The sequence below is a fragment of the Narcine bancroftii genome, chromosome 1 (assembly GCF_036971445.1).
Source record: "Narcine bancroftii isolate sNarBan1 chromosome 1, sNarBan1.hap1, whole genome shotgun sequence".
In the NCBI taxonomy this organism is placed as follows: domain Eukaryota; kingdom Metazoa; phylum Chordata; class Chondrichthyes; order Torpediniformes; family Narcinidae; genus Narcine; species Narcine bancroftii.
The window spans coordinates 261,896,604-261,913,673 of NC_091469.1; the positions used below are offsets into that span (position 1 = coordinate 261,896,604).

Sequence of the window (17,070 nt, forward strand, 5' to 3'; positions counted from 1 at the left end):
CACTAAACACATGCCCACAAATAAGTATGACTCTCTCCTCACTGAGTGCAGCAGGCCTGCTATTCTCCGAAGCCAACGTGATGCTGCGCTCGCAGCGAAGTAGCTGCCCGAGCATAAGCACAGACAGTTGTATAATCAAGAGGGGAGATGATGCCTTCCATTGCCTGAGGTGCAGCAGTTGCCTGAATAGGGATTTTCCTGTGGCTCGTGTTTTGTGTGGAAAACATGATACTGGACACCTGAGGAGATTAACAGTCATGGGGAAAACACTTACATTCAGCAACTAGAAGCAAACTACTTGTTTGCATGCCCACATGTGATGAGGACGAACCTCAATCCAACATGGACTCCACAGGAAGAAACCATTCAAAAGTCACTAAAGATCCTGTGAAAGAAGTAAAACAGGAAAACCTGCGGACACTGTGATTGAAGTAAAAACACAATGATGGAGAAACTCATCAGGTCAAACAGTATACTTTATATACCAAAGATAAAGATGCTTGACCAACATTTTGGGCTTGAGCCCTTTTATCAAGGTATGAGCCAAATATAGCGAGGCGTCTGAATAAAATGATGAGGGCAGTGGGAGGAGCACAGTCCCACAGGCAAGAGGTAATGGGTGGTTAAGGGAGGAAGAGAAAATGGGGAGGGGATAGCTCTGCATGGAGCAAAGAGCTGGAGGAAAGGAGACTGGGGGAAAAAATGGGGAGTGGTCTCGCTGAAACTGGAGGTGGATGTTAATGCTATCTGGTTATAGAGTATGCAGCTGTGTTGCTCCTACTTATGGGTGGCCATGGACAGGCACGTTGGCACAGGAGTGGGGTGCAGAGTTGAAATGGCAGGCAACTGAGATTCACTTGGTTTATCTCCAGCAACACTTTCCCCTTTCTTGATCTCCCTGGCTCCATATCAGCAAACAAACGTTCCACAGACATTGTCTACAAACCTACCAACTCCCACAACTACCTCAACTGCACTTCTTCACACCTACCCCTCTGCAAGGATTCTGTTCCTTTCTCCCAATTCCTCCCTCACATCTGATCCCAAGATGTGGTCTTCCATTCCAAACCATCCAAAATGTCCTCCTCCTTCAAAAAAAGAGTGGCTTCCCCTCTACCACCACCAACTCAACCTTTATCTGCATCCTCATCTGCACATCTGCCCTGGGCGCCCTCTACCCCAGACACAACAAGAACAGGATCCCCTTGTCCTCACCTACCATTCTACCAGCCTCCGCATCCAACATATCCTCAGCAATTTCTGTCGCCTACATAATATCAGCACCAGACAGTCTGTGGTTCCTTCAACCACTCATCCCTTTCCACCAGTCATCCCTGTGATATCTGCAGGTGCCTAACCTTTTATCCGGGACTGGACACCTGCCATTGTTGGGAATCTTCCAGATTTCAGAATCATTTTGATTTTGGTCCCTTTAAGCCTGCCCACCCAAGTTGCGATGCCCTCTCCACCCCCCCCGAGTCAGCTGCCGACCCCCTCTCGCCACCTGAGTTGTGCTGCCGTCTCTCCCCCTCGTGAGTCACGCTGCCATCTCTCCACCCCCTCACCCATCCGAGTCGCGCTGTCGTCTCTCCCTCTCCACCCTTGCCTGTATGAGTCACGCTACCATCTCTCTCTTTCTCCCATCCCACTGCTGTGCCAGAACCAGAGGAACACCCCCCCCCCTCGGTTCCCCTGCGCTGGCACAGTGCTTTCAGCTGTGTTGGGGACTATCAGTAGTGACAACAGCCATTGAGCCGCGGTCAGTCTGACCGAAAGCACCACAACACTGCACAGGTGTCAGTATAGGCGATTTGGAGGCACTTATAAAGTAGTGGAACACAACGGGATACACGAGAGTTGAGTGAGAGTTGCATCGGGTCAAGTTTGCACCAAACTCCATCTTTGAGTAGATGTCATTGTTACGAGACCAAAGGACCCCAAAACCCAGCAGCAATAGACATTCACCAAGACAAGTGGTTTTAAAAACAAAAGTTATTTTTAATCAACTTTAAACATGAAAACAGAATCAAACTTTAACTTATGTCTATACTTAACTCACCCAAATTAACCCCCTTCTAATTCTGAGCGCACATGTATGTAATGTGTGTGTAAATTCAAGAAAAGTTCTTGGGTTCACAGTTTAATCTCACTTCTTCTTCCAAGTTTTCTGGATGCAGGCAATTCTTATATGTCCACAGAATTTAAGATGTATAAAGTTCACCAGGCTTTGATGATCAAAAGGTAAATGTTTACCGCTCAGGAAGGTTCTTGTAGGGTTTGCAGAGAGAGATTTGTTGTTCCAGGATTTCCACAACTGAGGTATCACCATTAGTCACTTCAAGGTCCCGCTGATTAAACTTGCCCCATCGGGGTTTTCCAGATGGTAACCTCTTCTTCAGGCTACCACAGAGTTCCTTTCTGTTCTGCTATTGCAAGAGAAACATCAGACAGATAGCACTTCCAGCCATCTACTGCTCTGGAACTTTCTGTTTCCAACCAGCTCTTCCTGGCTTGGTTCAGCCGTGACTGTTCAGTCTCTTCAGTGTCACACACACCAGCTGAGAGAGCTTGTTTTCTCTCCCTCTTTCTCTCTTTTCAACTGAACTGCCAGAAAGCCTATGTGATTCTCTCACTTGCAAAACCCCCACCTTCTTCAGCAAACAACAGGAGTTCTCCTTGGTCAAGATGATATCTTAGATAAACAAAACCCAGGAGTGACCTTTGTGTGCATTCTGTCAAAACCTTTAAAAAGAGCTTCTAACAGCCAGAGTGTCTCCAGTCCATTCATTTTATGACATCAGTTCAATTAGCACCTACTTGTGAAATGTGCATCACATTCTCCAGAGATCCTGCAATGTTATTGAATGAAAATTCTTCAGTCTTTCAAATAAGATCTGTTTTAAAATGTGAGTATATATATGTAACCCACTAATCTTACCAAAATCCCAAATATTTATAATTCATTAGCATCATCAACCAGAAAAAAAGTGCCTGTTTTTTGAGGTTGCCGGTTTTCGGAATTCTGGATAAAAGGGCAGGCACCTGTGCCCACACTTCTTTCCTTATGGCACATGACACGTGGCACAATGCGTTTGACACTGCGCACGTTGAGGGCTGCTATTTTATTCTCCATTGTTGTTTATTGGAGCTTTCAGTTCACTATCTTTACAACCCAATATCAATCAGCCTGAGTCCACCGCTTTGGTGAACTGCAGCTCTGATTTCGGGATCAGGAACGGGAGGTGATCTTCCTCTGGGAGGGGGGTCTCCTCAGGGAAAGCTGGAGATGTTGCTGGGGGGAAATATCCGCCAATTTTCCTGCTTCTCCATCTCCTGGGTAGATTGTATTCTTCTTCTTCGGAGCCCCAAACACTCCTTCCAAGTGAAATAACACTTCACTTGTGAATCTGCAGGGGTAATCCACTTCATCTGGTGCTCCTGTTGTGGCCATCTCTGCATTGGAGAGTCTGGATGCAGACTGGAAGATCACTTTGCTGAGCACCTTCGCTCTGTCCACATCAATGAGAGGGATCTCCCAGAGGCCAACCCTTTCAATTCTGCACCCCACTCCAGCACTGAAATATTAGTGTGGAAGAGACTGCCTGGTGTGAGCTGGCGCAGCGGAAAATCCATATCAATTTGGGGGACCAATCTAATGCCCTTTGCAACAGGAAGCCCACCTCCTCTATTCTCATGAGGATGGCCACAGCAGCAAACTCCTCAGAAGAATCTGGAGCAATGTTAGGGAGACAGTGAAGGATATGAACAAAGGTTCCCCATTTTCCCGATGACCCTTGTCAGGAAGGTGTTAATGGAATGCTGTGAATTTGAGGGGAAGAACACCAACTGCCTCCAAGTTGTCAGGAATAACAGTCACTGATGTGACCAAGAACCCGGCGGGATGGCAGAGGATGCTTTGGGACTTCCAGGAGAAGGAGAACGTGGCTCCATTCTCGCAATTCAAGACACAGCTACTCTTCACCTTCAAAGCAGAAGGAACGATTGATAACGGTTCAAGGTACTTGTGCCATTTAGTGGACGTGCTCACCTTCCTGGGCCGTAATCTCGAGGAAAAATGGACCTGTGTGGACATTTGGAATCTGGACCAGCAAACAGCAAGGTGAAGCTGAGAGAGGAGAGCAAAAGGACCGTCATCCACCTTCCCTTGGTGTTCACTACTGGAAGGAGCTATGGGTACTTCGTCTTCACTGAACAGTGCAGGAACTGCAACAAAGCTGGGCAAGTGGTAGCCCAATGCAGTACTGTCTTCTGAAGAAGAAAGGTCAGTAGGCCAAGGGCTGTGCAGAACAGCAACTGCTGTAACTTGTGTAGTGAAGCAGGCCACCTTTACAGATCCTGCCCAAAATGGTAGCCATCTTTGCATAGGCTATAAGAGGGGAAACTGCCAACAACACCACCCGTCAACCTTGACTGCGGTAGAGACCGGAGCGAGCGATGAGACCCCAAGCACATCCACCTTCAACCCTCAAACGCCAGCCATGAGGCTGGAGGCCCCTCTTGAGGAGGCAGAGTTGATGGAGGAGGGAGCTGCAGAGGAAAAGTGGCAGATGTTCAAGAAAAGAAAGAAAACCCAAAAATCTGCATGGAAAAAAACTGGCAACTGACACTGTATACAGTGGGAAGGTTCAAGACGCAAACAGCAACCTGTCATCGTCAGAGGATCAAACCAGCACAAATGACCAATGAAGGCAGTAGGTGCCAAGACAGAGGAGAAAGAAAGGAGGATAACGGGTTATGAGTAAGACCGATCGTAGGATGTACAGCACCCAGTGACCACCCCCCGCCCCCCCCAACCCAGGTCTGATAGACCAGGAGCAGTCCAGAGGCCACTGCTCCCAGCTCTGGGAGACCTGGAACAGTTCAGTGGTGGTCATCCCCCAACTCCGCGAGAAGAAGGATACAAGCTACCCAGGATATGGAGAAGCAGGAAAATTGGCGGATATTTCCCCCCAGCAATATCACCAGCTTTCCCTGAGGAGACCCCACTCCCAGAGGAAGATCACCTCCCGTTCCTGATCCCGAAATCAGAGCTGCAGTTCACCAAAGCGGTGGACTCAGGCTGATTGATATTGGGCTGTAAAGATAGTGAACTGAAAGCTCCAATAAACAACAATGGAGAATAAAATAGCAGCCCTCAATGTGCGCAGTGTCAAACGCATTGTGCCACGTGTAAAACCCTTGTCAAGGTAGATGTGACTTTCATACAGGAGGGTGGGCAGCCGCATCTTAGGAACTACTGGAGGTGGTCGTGATAGTGGTCCCATGGGTTATCGCACACAGAGATGTCAGCGAGGGAATGCTGCCGACTGGCACATTCTGGGCATTGGGAGTGCACACTGAGGCTTGCTGCGGCCAATGTGAGGGGATGGGCCTTAGAATCCTTCCGTTACCACGCATTGAGGGGCTGAGGGCAAACCCCTTCAAAGAGCAGAGAGGGAAGTAACACCATTGGATAACGGTTAGTGCCTCATCTTTACAGCGCCAGCAATCAGAACTGGAGTTTGAATCCCGCGCTGTCTGTAAGAAGCTTGTATGTTCTCCCTGTGTCTGCATGGGTTTTCCCCGGTTTCCACCCACTGTTCAAAATGTACAGGGGAGGGGTAGGTTAATTGGGTGGTACGGGCTCGTGGGCTGAAATCGCCTGTTACTGTGCTGTTTGTCTACATTTAAGAGAAAACAAGTTGTCACAGTGGTTCCAGTGGTGTAAGTGGCAAGTGTATGTAGAAGTGTAACATAATGGGAATGCATTGTCATGTCAATAAGGCTGTGTGGATGGTTTTCTGCTTTGTAAATAATTTATTGTGAATAAAGTCTATTTTTGGTTTTAAAAATATGCTTTTTGCTGTTAGACAGCTGCATTTAGTCACTGCCATCTCTCCAGGGAGTAATGCTGCGGAATACTGACCAGGTTGCACCTGCGACTCGTCGCATGTTAATGTGAGTAGTCCTGCATTAATTTTCTAGGTTTCGGTGACATCATTTGATCGTGGAGAGAGCAGTAAAGAAAGAACATATGTTTGAAGACAGACTTGGAAGAAGAGTTTGCAGAAACTGCTGTGATTTTAGCTCCAGCACGTCTGTCACTCAGTGCAGGGTGAATAGCTTGAAATGCAATTATGAAATGAATAACAACTGGATTGATCTGAATATCCTCCTGGCTCAGAATTAAAGTGGGAGGAGAAAAAAAACAAGGTGATCACATTCTTTTTAAAAGATTTAGCGATTTAAAAAAAAACTTCATTGAGGCAGGCATCCCTGAAACAGGCCCTGTCACCCACTGAGTCCGTGCGACCGTCGAGCATTAATTTGCATCATCCTACACTCATCCCATTCTATTTTTCACACATTCATATCAACTCCTGCCATTTCTGCATTCATCTGTGCAATAGTTTAACTGTTGATGCAAGTTTCCACAATTATTCCTTATGATATGTATTTAAATTATGCAAATCAGTGGGTGGAGAATTTAGCCTGGAAAATAGAGGGGAGGTTTATTTGATGTGAATAATGAGAATCTTGGCGGGGGTGGGGGGGGGGGGGGTGCTCCGCAGATCAGGCAGCATCCAAGGAGAAAAATGGCTCATTGTGGTGGCGCACGTCTCCGTGAGCGAAACGGCCCCGCTTGTACCACCATGCTGGAGGGGCAGCTGCAGAAAGATGGCGCCGTCGGGTCTTGCTCATGGGCAACATTTTTTGTTGTTATAACTAACTACAGGGATTTTCAATAAAAAAATAATAAATTTCTGCTGAAACCTAGCCAGAGCATAGAATGAAACAGTTGTGACATTATGTTGCAACTTTGAATATTACTGCAGTTTAGCAAAGTTCCTGATCTGTGTCTAATACAATCAGTGTGGTAGCCTCATCTTTATTAAAGCTACAAACTTATTAAGACATGGAGGAAGCTGTTTAAATGTAGAACATTACAGCACAGTACAGAATCTTCAGCCCATGATGTTATCCTGGCCACGTATACCTATCAAAAAAAAACAAAACCCTCCCTACCTCATAACTCTCGATATTTCTTTCATCCAAGTGCCATGTGCTCGGTTTAGCTGAGTCCATGCTGACTCTCAGCAGTGGAATTCCACGGTCCCAGTCCCTCTCTCTTTATTTGTCTTTACTCCATAGATGATTCTCTCTCACATGTCCTATTAGCACCTTTCCACACTTTTTGATACGTACCTTCGCTAAGCAGAAATTAGCATTTGATTGACCATTTCTCCATGGATGCAACCTGATCTCCTGAGTTCCTCCAACCTCTCAATGTTTGCTGAAGATCAGAATCAGGATTTATTGTCATGAACAAGTCATGAAAATCAGTGTTTTGCAGAAGCGTCACAGTGCAAACATTCATAATATAGACATAATGAGACCACCGCCAGTGGGCTGATAACGCCTCAAACCGTGCATCTTGGCGCCTCACAGTTTGGCGGGCAGCAACCTCCTTTGAAGAAGACCGCAGAGCCCACCTCACTGACAAAAGGCAAAGGAGGAAAAACCCAACACCCAACCCCAACCAACCAATTTTGTAAGAACATTTACAGTCCGCGCACTATTTTTTTATATAGTAAAGCAACGGTTTATTGATTATTCAGGAATCTGATGGCAGTGGGGAAGAAACTCTCCTTGTGCCGCTGAGTGCTCATCTTTAGGCTCCTGTACCTTTTCCCTGATGGTAGAAGAGTGAAGAAGGCATGGCCTGGGTGGTGGGGGTCTTTGAGGATAGAGCCTGCCTCATGTAGATATCCTTGATAGAGTGAAGTCTGGTGCCTGTGATGTCGCAGGCCGAGTTAACAACCCTCTGAAGTTTATTCTTGTCCTGAGATTTAGCACCACCATATCAGGCAGTGATGCCACCAGCCAGAATGCTCTCCACGATGCACCTGTAGAAGTTCACAAGAGTCTTTGGTGACATACCGAATCTCCTCAGGCACCTCACAAAGTCTAGCCATTGGTGAGCCTTCTTTGTGATTGCATCAACGTGGAAGTTCCTGGACGGATTCTCGGAGATGTTGACACCCAGGAATTTGAGGTTCTTGACCCTCTCCACTACTGAGCCCTCGATGAGGACTGGGTCATGTTTCTCTGACTTCCTCCTGAAGTCCACAGATTCCAGCATCTGCACTTTTGTGTTAACTTATTTGCTTTCTTTTGGAATGTGGGAGGAAACCAGAGAACCTGAGGGGAAATCACACAGTGCAAACTTCATAGAGACTGAACCCGGGTAAGGATTGAACTGAGTCTCTGGAGCTCTAAGTCAACAGCACCATCAGGCTGCCCAGTAACACAAATGAGTCCTCTCTGATTTGAGTCCAATTTGCCGTCCATTCCCAAAGAGGGTGCATGCTTTTAAATGTACTTTAGCACCAAAATGTTTGGCCTGGAAGTCAGCCTGAAGAAAACTGAGGTCCTCCATCAGCCAGCTCCCCACCATGACTACCAGCCCCCCCACATCTCCATCGGGCACACAAAACTCAAAACGGTCAACCAGTTTACCTATCTCGGCTGCACCATTTCATCAGATGCAAGGATCGACAATGAGATAGACAACAGACTCGCCAAGGCAAATAGCGCCTTTGGAAGACTACACAAAAGAGTCTGGAAAAACAACCAACTGAAAAACCTCACAAAGATAAGCGTATACAGAGCCGTTGTCATACCCACACTCCTGTTCGGCTCCGAATCATGGGTCCTCTACCGGCACCACCTACGGCTCCTAGAACGCTTCCACCAGCGTTGTCTCCGCTCCATCCTCAACATCCATTGGAGCGCTTACATCCCTAACGTCGAAGTACTCGAGATGGCAGAGGTCGACAGCATCGAGTCCACGCTGCTGAAGATCCAGCTGCGCTGGATGGGTCACGTCTCCAGAATGGAGGACCATCGCCTTCCCAAGATCGTGTTATATGGCGAGCCCTCCACTGGCCACCGTGACAGAGGTGCACCAAAGAAAAGGTACAAGGACTGCCTAAAGAAATCTTTTGGTGCCTGCCACATTGACCACCGCCAGTGGGCTGATAACGCCTCAAACCGTGCATCTTGGCGCCTCACAGTTTGGCGGGCAGCAACCTCCTTTGAAGAAGACCGCAGAGCCCACCTCACTGACAAAAGGCAAAGGAGGAAAAACCCAACACCCAACCCCAACCAACCAATTTTCCCCTGCAACCGCTGCAATCGTGTCTGCCTGTCCCGCATCGGACTTGTCAGCCACAAACGAGCCTGCAGCTGACGTGGACTTTTTTACCCCCTCCATAAATCTTCGTCCGCGAAGCCAAGCCAAAGAGAAAGAGCACCATCTACTGTTGGTATCTGTAACACTACAGATCTTTATATTCTCCAGAATAAATTCTCTATGTATTAGGAAATGCTTTTATTCACCTGCAGTCAATAACAAAAATAACTTGAATCCCAGTGAGCCTCGCATCAATTGCATTGAAATTAATGGAGAAAATTCTATGGTAGAAGATGTATAAACATTTGGAAAAGCAGGAACTGATCAGGTATCATCGGCAAGAATCTGTAGGGAGGCAGGGGAATCCTACCTCAGTAATTTGATTGAGCTTTTTCAGAGGCAACTAAGAAGATTGAGAAAGGCAGGAATATTGGAGGTTGTCTATACAGACTTATTAAGCCACTTGACAAGATCCTGCATTGTAGACTGGCACAGAACATTAAGACACGGGATCCAAATTGACTAATTGGACCCAAAGTTGGATAGTATGCTTTACTGACTGGAATTCCGTGACCAGTAGCGTACTGCGGGGATTGGTGCTGGGGCCCTCGTTATTTGTGATATATTAACAACTTGGATGCAAAGGTAGGTTGTATGATTAGTAAGTTTACAGATGCCATGAAAATTGGTGGTGGTGTGTGTTATATAGTCAGGATAATGTGAACTATTTTGTAACCGCGTCAGAATATTCCCTTCTCACTATAGTAACTGTAGTGCACCACTGTGGGGTATGTGTATATGTGAGTGCGTGAATAATTTCATGAGATGCTGGAAGACATCAATAAGTAAAGTCTCTTCTGTTATTTGAATCTCTAAGTTATTTAAGAAGCCTCCCAAGAAACACAGAGACATCACATGGTAGAAGAGAACAGGAATAAAGCCATAGAATTGATTGTAAGTCACTAAAATACGAAGGGGAAGAAGAGAAAAAAATTACTGAAAAAAAAATGGCTGGAGCAATAGCAGTTCACCCAGTGATGGACTGGGAGGCTGAAGACATTGTTGCATCGTTTATTAAGTTCAGCAGAAGTGCAATTTAGTATTCAAAAGCTATTTTAAAAATGCATCAGCAGAAGATGAGGACAATTGTATACTTTTTTGGAGAGGGGAGCGAGGCCTTGACTTATTTAATAGCTGGGAGCTTACAGAGGTGGAGAAAAAGGATCCAGAGCAGATATTTGCAAAGTTTACTTCTCACCTTGAATCCAGGTCTAATCATAGAATTAAATGCTTTGAATTTTAAGGCTTAATGCAAGAGGCTGATGAAACTGTTGATAACTTGCTCACGAGACTAAAAATTATTGCAGCAAAATGCAGATATAAGGATTATAGAGGAAAGACTAGTTGATCAACTAATATAGGGGAGTGCCCATCCTGAAGTGCAAAAGTCTCTTATAGGGAAGGATAGCTTCAAGCTGGCCGAAGCTATAGACACAGCCAGAGCCTTCGAAGCCATGAGAACACAAATGAAATCCTTATCTATGCAGACCCACCCACAGTAAAGAGAGGGAAGTGTTTATGCTATAAAGAACACAATCGGAAAAATGCACACTGCCAGAACCTGCAGAAAGGGTGGCAGACAACACCCCTTCGATGACCGAAACAAATGCCCCGCATACAGTTCTGAATGTAGAGCCTGTGGTAAAGCAAACCACTGGGCCAAGATGTGCAAGTCTGGGATGAAGACAACAGCAATACCAGTGAAGAAAAGACAAGAAGAAGATCCACCACATAAAAGGAAACAACAATGAGGACCCCGACACCCAGATACTGGACATAGAATCCATACACCTTCACGAGATGTTGGGTGAGATGAAAGAAGGAAGCGAGTTGGACACAGGGATCCAAATACAGAGGACTATCCAGAAAATGCCTACAATATTTAACCTAAAGGTGAGGCTGGATACTGGATCATGAAGCAACATCCTTTCACTCAGACTCTACTGCCAGATGTTCCCAGACAACAATAATAAAAGGGTATCCAAAAGATAGTGCATTGGAAACAGCAAATGTTACATTAACAACCTATGGGGGACCCATGATCAAGCAGCTTGGGAGAGCTAAGATCAATGGCTGCCATAAGGGAAAGAACATCTTCTGTACATTCTATGTGGTAGATGCAGAGAGAACAACAATTCTAGGTCTGGATAGCTGCTGGGAGTTGCAGTTGATCTCTGTCATTTATGAGATCCAGACGAAGAAGATATGCCAAAAATACAGAAACACACAACAAAAAGAGGAAATGATTTCCACAGAGATACCTGGCAGGCCGTGGCACACAGTGGGAGCAGACTTGTTCACCGAGAATCAAGAGAGGTATGTAATAGTAGCCTGTTACTACTCTAAATTTCCATTTGTCAAAAGGGTGAAACACCTGAGAGCATCAACAATCACCTCAGAAATGAGAACGCTCCTTGCTGAACATGGAACCCAAGCAAGTAATATCTGACAATGGAACACAGTTCATGTCACAAGAATTCAGAAAGCTGGCTGCAGAGTATGGGTTTGTTATCACTACATCATCTCCATACTACCCAAAGGTCATGGGTTCATTGAATGACAAGCGCAAACTGCGAAATGCACACTTACGTGAAACAGAAGAAGACCCAGACCTAGCTCTTCTGTCATTACAAGCAACACTTTGAAGGGCTGACATGAAGTCCCCGGCAGAACTTCAAAATGGCAGAAGATATAAAACAACTCTGCCAAGCAAAATACACCCTCCAGAAGACCAGGAGGAAACCAGAAGAAGACAGGCTGACTTGCAAGAAGGACACCAGCATTATAACAAACATTGCCAGAACTCTTCAGAGGCCAGCATGTGCATATTCAAGAGCCGACGTGAAAACATGGACCCCAGCAAAGGTCATCAGAGAATCTAAGACACCAAGATCATACATTGTCAAGACAGACTCTGGCAATCAGCTGAGGAGGAACAGAATTCCCATCCGGCCGACACAAGATATGATGAAGCAGAAAGCTTTAATACTAGCAAAGCCTGCAACACCAATATCAAGCGAGGTATCAAGTGAAGAGACCACAACCACAAATACTGAAACATCAACACAGCAGTTGTCAGGTGAAGCACAACAAGCTACATCACCTACACGTGTACCAGCAACACAGAGCCCAACGGTCACAGCCAAATCCACAAGATGGCGAAGCAACATACTGCAGCCAGTGCAATATCGATAAGGACTATTTAAAAATAGTTGTGTAAATAATTTAGTGTACAAGTTCGGTTACTTAAGTGGCACTGGAAAGAAAGTGAGAAAGAACACTAAATATTTATTTATTTTGAGAAGGAGAGATGTTATATAGTTAGGATAATGTGAACTATTTTGTAACCGCGTAAGAATGCACCCTTCTTACTGTGGTAACTGTAGTGCACCTCTGTGGGGCATATGTATATGTGAGTGTGTGAATGGTTTCCTGAGATGCTGGAAGACATCAATAAATAAAGTCTCTTCTGTTATTTGAATCTTGAATCTTTGTTATTTAAGAAGCCTCCCAAGTAACACAGAGACATAACAGAGTGGATGATGAAGAAGGTTGCCTGAGGATACATCAGGATACAGATCAGAGGGAAATTTGGGTAAGTGTAGGCAAGTGGAATTAATCCCAACAAGTGAGAGGAGTTTGGGAAGTCAACGTGAGGTAGGACATAAACATTAAAAGGATGGGCATGCTGATGTATGGATGAAACTTGGGATTCAAGTCCATAGTTCCCTGACAGTGGTAGAGTGGTAAGGAAGAAATATGCCTTTAAATACTAAAGTTGGGAGATTAGAACATACGATGTTGTGCAAACCTATATATACACCTTAAAAAAACCCTCCAGACCTCATCATCCTCTATTTTTCTTTCATCCATATGTCTGTCTCAGAGTCTTTATTGTTCCAGCCTTCACCACCACCACTGGCAATGCCTTTCAGAAATCCACAACACTCTGTGTAAAAAAAATCCTTAATCCCTGATATCTCCCCTAAATGTTCCCCCCTTCACTTTGAACAGGTCTCCTCTGGTGTTTGCTACTCCTGCCCTGGGATAAAGGTACTGGCTGTCCACCTTATCTATGCCTCTCATAATCTTGTAGACCTCTATTAAGTCACCTCTCATCGTTCTTTGCTTTGAAGAGAAAACCCTCAGCTCTGCTAACCTTGCTTTATATGACATATTTTCCAATCCAGGCCACATCTGGTAAATTGCCTCCGCATCCTCTCCTTTAGCAACGAGGAGACACAATAATCTCAGTGGGGTCTCACCCAAGAGCTGCAACATCAATTTACAACTCCTGAACTCAATCACTGATTGATGAAACCCAGTATGTCATTGGCCTATCCTATCAACTTGCATCGCAACCTTGAGAGGTCTATGGATTTGGACCCCCAGGCCAATCTGTACATCCACACTGTTAAGTATCCAACCATTAACCATGTTCTCTGCCTTCAAGCTTCACCTTCCAAAATGCATCACCTCACACTTATCCAGGTTGAACTCCATCTGGCACTTTTCCACCCAACTCTGCATCCTGCCTTTTTCCTGTTGTAACCTATGCCAACCTTCAACACTATCCACAACTCCTCTGACCTTTGTATGGTCCGCAAACTTATTAACCCATCCCTCTGGATCTTTATCTGGGCAGATGTTTAAAGTAAGAGGAACAAGTTTTAAAGATGATTTGAGGGGAAAGTTGCTGCGCTATCAATAACTTCAAAGACTAGAAGTTACCTGACTGATAGGCTTTTATTACCACAAACAGAAGGAACGACCCATGGTGCTGACCCGAGACCCGAGCTTGTTCTGGGGGGAGGGTTTATGGTGTTGTTGTCTTTATTGGGGGAATCCAGGGGGAGGAGCCACAGGTTCAATGAGCAAAGAGGCAGGACAGCCATACACATACAAACAGCATTAACAGTGGTTCCATCACAAAAGGTTTTTGCACAGAGTGGTTGGTAATTGGAATATGCCACCAGAGAAAATGGTGAAGCAAGTTAAAAAAATCACTATGTTAAAAAGACTGATAATACAGAGACTGAAGTAGACAGCATAGGGAAGGATATGGATCTAATGCAGGCAAAAGTGATTAGTGGAGATCACTGGTTGGCAGTGCAGGTTTAATAGTTTCTCATTTTCTCAAAATTGGCCTTTCTCCAATTGAGAACCTCAACCCGAGTGAGGCTGACTTGGATTAATGTATGAATTATACGTTCAGGGGAAAATCAAGAGTGATTCACTGATAAGATTTGGTGTGAAGAGAGTAAATGGATGTCGTGAGTACCCTATTGTTAAATAATTTGAGATGCAGCAATATAAAAGACTTGTGGAGAGTTGTCCTCAAGAAGAGCAGAATGCAAGGAGAAGGACACAATGCTTAATTTGTAGACTTTTTGAGAGGCCCCTTGCATTCAATTCCTGGGCCATACCATGACCTTGAAGGGGTCGCAAAATTGATTAACGCGATGCTACTGAGGCTTAAAAATGATATGTTAACTTGTCATAACCCCTTGAGCTGACAAGGCCATGTGGTAATCTAATTTGAGTATATAAAATGACAAAACAACTGAATAGGGAGGTGCAGGTAAACTATTTTCTCTGCAACATAAAGCCAGACTAAAGGGACAGAGCCTTAATGATGGGAGCTGTGCCATATCATCAGGGATGATCTGCAGTCTTTCATTGAATATGAAGCTGGCTGAAGGCCAAATGAAAGCAAATGGAGGATCTGCTCTCCAGCACTAAGTTTATCCTTGGTACCAGTCCAATAATGTTAATTTGTTGGCACAGTTCTTAAATTGTTCTGTTAAACTCAAATAACATTCCACTATATTCCTCATAAACCTTATCTCCAAACGTATGTGCGCCATGAATGTCTTTGATTGAGACGATGCTGTGCAATGCATTCTTGTCAATAGAGCTGTGTTTTGGATGAATTTAATGGCCGTCTTTCACGATAACTGCAGGAGCTGCTCAACCTTCTTGGTAGTTTCTTTGATTGACAAGTGAGAGAAAGAAAGAGAAAGCTACTAACAAATTTCTGGAAATGGGAAAAATGACCCTCAGAGGAAAATGAAAGAGAGAAAAAAATTACCGTCAATTTTTACAACGTGGAGAAAGAAGCATTGCAGCAAAGTGGATTTTGGATATGCTGAACTCTTTAACCTGAATTTCATATTAATGCAATCAGCACTTAAACTTGTTTAACCTTGGTGTTTTTTTTCTCTGGGAACTCTATCAGTTGAGCTCCAGGCAAACAGGCAGTGATATTTCCGCAACTTGAAGATCAGAGCCGTCACTCAGTAGGGATAATCCATAGGTTTCAATTAATTCTGGCTGAATGCCAAGCCAAAATGGATTAACGATCAGACCACCAGCTATAAGATAATGTGTTGGCCCAGTTCAATTCAGTGGATTGCAGTTTTAAAACATTAAGAATGATTCCACTCAGTCATCAGCATTTGGTGCTGTTGGAATCTAGGGGTGAAAACATTATGAAAGAAATGATTAATTAATAAGTTTATATTTACTGCATGGTTCAGGGTAAAAGAGGAATGTGATTAAGTGGCAATCACAGCATGGAGCAAAGTTGGCTGAGCAAAATGGTTTGCTCCCAAATACAGGGAGAGGAAATGCATAAAACGATTTAGGAGGAATGCTCAACTGAAGGAGGTGGTGAGTAGCACAGGAGACACAGGCCAGACCAGAACAAAGAATGGCCCGCAAGAAACAAAGTGAATGGAAAACCAGTCTAGGAGGAAGATTAAGGAGGTGTTAAAGAGAACAGCAGAAATTGGCCAGACAGGAACAGAATGGTGATTAGAAATATCTGGGGATGAATTAATTTCTGATCAAAACAACAGGATAGTCTGGCCTGGAGGATTAAGATGGGAGTGCTACACCCCAGATATCTGCAAAACAGGAGATGACTTGTGATAACCTTTATGCAAAAAGATCTAGCAAAGGAAGACAACTTTTGTTCTGTATGATAATGAAATCTAGCAAAGGAAGCCAACTTTTGTTCTGTATGATAAGGTTGATCTATATAAACTGAGCCAACTGGACAATAGGGGTCAGTCTTGGGGAATAGCTCACTGTGCAGGTGACCTATGAACTAACGACTGACCCAGAGCTCTGTTAAGTTTTATTCTTGTGCTGTGTAATAAACTGACTGTTGAACCGAATACCTTCTCCTATCACTTCATTCAAAGAACACGCTGGACTCAGATCACACATAGACTAAATTAAGAGTAAGGTAAAGCCAGAGTCCGACAGTGCCACGAACAAAACTTCAACTCTATCAAAAAACAATGAAGAGCTGTTTGATATACTACATTAAAAGAGATATATTGTCTCAGATCTACACTGTGTGGGTGCTCAGAAGCTCCACCGACATTCTTTCAAAAAGAAACCACTATAGGAAAATTGACTTTGATTGACAACTCTTCTGAGCTTAATGGAAAATGGGTTGGTTGGTTGGTGCCCTCTGAGACTGTTAGAGACAGACATATCATCTCACAGATTTATACTGATATTCTGAGGGTCAGAGAGATTAGTCAGTATGTATGTGGCTCACAGCAAAAATTATTTTGTTTCCAAGTTGCTACTCTTCTGGAAATAAGGGAGCTTTTGCTTATAAAATTATCCTGAGAGAGAATGAGATGCTATCAGATATCTTACACAGTGCAAAAGAACATGAATCTCGCTGGGTAACATTCAATCATCTATCATGTAATAACGGAACGTAGATGGGTAAATGTGTATGTCATCGACAGCATAATTCTTTGCTTCATCCTCTGCCAATACCAGGACCTCCC

At 44.5% G+C, this 17,070-nt stretch overlaps 1 protein-coding gene across 1 annotated transcript in view; it reads right to left on the minus strand.

Moving 5' to 3' along the window:
* The window catches only part of LOC138742504 (large ribosomal subunit protein P2-like), a 479,457-nt gene that overhangs the window by 260,062 nt on the left and 202,325 nt on the right, over positions 1 to 17,070 (minus strand). The gene's annotated exons all lie outside the window — the stretch shown is intronic.